This window comes from Panthera pardus, unplaced genomic scaffold (assembly GCF_024362965.1).
Source record: "Panthera pardus isolate Hobbes unplaced genomic scaffold, ASM2436296v1 HiC_scaffold_13, whole genome shotgun sequence".
Classification (NCBI taxonomy): Eukaryota; Metazoa; Chordata; class Mammalia; order Carnivora; family Felidae; genus Panthera; species Panthera pardus.
Genome location: NW_026526688.1, coordinates 107,592,916 through 107,596,277, shown reverse-complemented (window position 1 = coordinate 107,596,277; position 3,362 = coordinate 107,592,916). Strand labels below are relative to the sequence as shown.

The 3,362-nt window shown below is 33.8% G+C and overlaps 1 pseudogene; it reads right to left on the bottom strand.

Annotated features, from left to right (window-relative positions):
* Positions 1-327: 327 nt before the first annotated feature.
* LOC128776558 (cytochrome b-like) lies at positions 328-978 on the bottom strand (annotated as a pseudogene).
* Positions 979-3,362: the final 2,384 nt, after the last annotated feature.

The window sequence follows — 3,362 nt, the reverse complement described above, 5'->3', positions numbered from 1 at the left end:
AGGCAGTAACATAGTCAGGATAAGATGGTTTTCTTAATATGTGAATTTAGGTCAAATGGTTATCCATAAGGAAAGGAATGAACCTTGACCCCTCCACAGACACAACGTCAATTCTAAATGTATCATAGACCTAAATGTGAAGGTAAAACAATAAAGTATTGAGAAATAATTATAGGTCAATACCTTTATTAACTTTGAGCAGTAAACAGTAACATTAACTGTATTGGTCTTAAAGTTTTGATAAGTCGAGCTACATTAAAATCAAGAACTCAGGACTCCTGGGTGGCTCAGTCAGTTGAACGTCTGACTCTGGCTCAGGTCATGATCTCATGATGGGAGAATTGCGTATGCGAATAGGAAATATCATTCGGGTTTAATGTGGAGAGGGGTGTTTAAGGGGTTGGCAGGGATGTAATTGTCTGGGTCTCCTATTAGGTCTGGTGAGAAAAAAACGAGTAGCTTGAGTACTAGGACTAGTACTAGGAGGCCCAGGATGTCTTTGATTGTATAGAAGGGATGGAATGGAATTTTGTCTGAGTCAGATGTTACTCCTGAGGGGTTATTAGATCCTGTTTCTGGAGGAATAGGAGGTGTACTGCTGCTAGGGCTGAGATGATGAATGGAAGGATAAAGTGGAAGGCGAAGAATCGTGTTAGGGTAGCTTTGTCTACTGAGAAGCCCCCTCGGATTCATTCTACTAGGTTGGTTCCAATAGATGGAATTGCTGATAAAAGGTTGGTAATTAGGTAGCTCCTCAGAAGGATATTTGACCTCATGGTAGGACGTATCCTATGAAGGCTGTAGCCATGACTGTAAATAGTAGCACAATTCCAATGTTTCATGTTTCTGAGAAAGTGTAGGAACCGTAATATATTCCTCGGCCTACGTGCATATATAGACAGATAAAGAATATGGAGGCCCCGTTAGCATGTATATATCGGATAATTCAGCCATAGTTAACGTCACGGCAAATGTGGGTTATTGTGTCTGATGTGTAATGTATGGCTAGGAAAAGACCGGTAAGAATTTGTAGGATTAGGCAGACTCCTAGTAGGGAGCCGAAGTTTCATCATGCTGAGATATTAGATGGGGGGGGGCAGATCGATGAATGAATGGTTAATAATTTTGGTAAGGGGGTGTGATTTTCAAATGTTGGTCACTAAGTTCTTGTAGTTGAAATACAACGATGGTTTTTCATATCATTAGTCATGGTTAAATTCCACGTGAGAATGATGATAACATACACTGTATTTTAAGTACAATTTTTGTGGTGAGCTTTGTAAGTTTTTCTTCAAAGCCATCTCCTATTTATGGTGGGTTTGGTTTAATTGTGGCTGGTGGTATTGGTTGTGATATTGTGTTAAATTTTGGGGGATCATTTTTAGGTTTAATGGTTTTGTGAGTTTGAGGCCCATATCACGCTCTCTTCTGTCAACACAGAGCTCTCGTCAGTTCCTCTGTCCCTCTCTCTTTCTCTGCCCTTCCCCAGTTGGTGCTCTCTCTTTCTCAAAAATAAATAAGCGTTAAAAAATAATTAAAATCAGGAATTTATGTCATTAAAAATTGCCATTAAGAGAGTGATTTGGCATGCCACAGAGTAGAAGAAAGTGTATTATATATATCCAATAACATATTCTATGCAGAATATATAAAGAACTAAAATAAATCAATAAAAGAGCAACAACACAGTAGGAAAGAAGGCAAAATAGCCCATATAAGGATAAATAATCAAGATTGGTGCTGTAAGCAACAGGGGCTCAGTTATTTGGGACCTCTAAAAATTTCATCAGTTTTCCAGAATTTTTTTCTGAGAGATGGGAAGTTGGATCATGTATTCTCCATTCCATTTTCCATTTTTGAAAATTACAGTAGGGGAGATGGGGTTAACTATCCCACACTTTTGGGCTGCACTTGTACCCAGGGAGAAATAGCTCTTTTGAGAAAAGAATGTTTTGGGGAAAATGTGGAAAGATGCATGGCAATACCTGGGACATTGTCAGTCAGAGAAGAATTGGACCTGTCCATCACAGCTGCAGCTCAAATAAAAGATTGCAGGACATAATGCTGGGCATTGAAGGAATCTGCTACAACATGAATTTAGATGCAATGCTAAAAAAGAAAAATGTCCTAATAAATGGAGGAGGAAATAATTTGAAAGATTATCCTGGACTCTTCTGTGAAAGTGAGCAATTCTTATATTTTCCCCTCCTTTGAACTAATATAGCCATCATTTAACTATCCATGCAATGAAGTATGATGCCTATATGAAATAAGTGATTCCATTTTATATGAATTTTTATTATGTATTATTAAATATTATCACAGCCACATAAAAATTTCAAAGTAAAATTTGGACCTTAAATGAAAAAGGATGAATGATTTTGAATAATAATATATACTGACATTTAATATTTGCCTAATTAAAGATAGATTCAAGACATACAGCCTTTTGTGAACATTTCCTGTTAAGACTATGAAAAATTTAATATACAAAAAAAAAATGTGGAAAAAGGATCAAAGTTTAGTGTTTGCATTTGTTTCTACCCCAAACATAATTTTAACAATATACCATGTATGCTATGGTACATGAAACAGAATTATGGAAAAATGTTTTCTAAATACAGTATATATGAGACATTTTGGTAAAATTCAATTTGTTTCTTATATGGACATTTTCCTCATATTTTATTCTTCACAATATATTGCTTAATTTTATTTTTTCAGAATCATAATATATTTTTCATAATAATATTTATAGCACAGGATAGTTGCCATAAAATTTTATTAATAGTTAATGTTTGAATTCATATACTTTATAGGAATGACCCAATGAATTTTATAGAAATTAAACTCATTCCTAAAATACTTGCATGTGAATAAATAGTTGTGACACATTAGTGATCTGAAAACTAATACAATCTTCAGGAAATAATTTACTAAAGGATTATATTCAGTATTAGAAAAACTAAAAATAATTAATGGTAGAAAAAGATGTAATGCTAAAATGGTAAATCCAATCTAATATATATACGTGTATATATATATATATGATAAAAATCCAATCTAATACATATATATACATATATACATATATATATGATAAAAATACTTAAGTTGATAATTTCTCTTATGCATGAGCTATGGATTATCTGGATAAGATCTTTTCCCCAAAGATGATGTGATACTACAGCTGAATGTATCTTTCAGCTTTGTTCCAGAGCCTTTATCCTCTAAAAATGATCACCAGAAAAGTCACTAGATTAGCATAAGCTCCATTCTTTAACCACTTTTATGAAAATAGAAACAATCCCAGTGAGTCTAAAATCTACTTCAAAAATGTTAAGTATTTTTATAAATTCTTA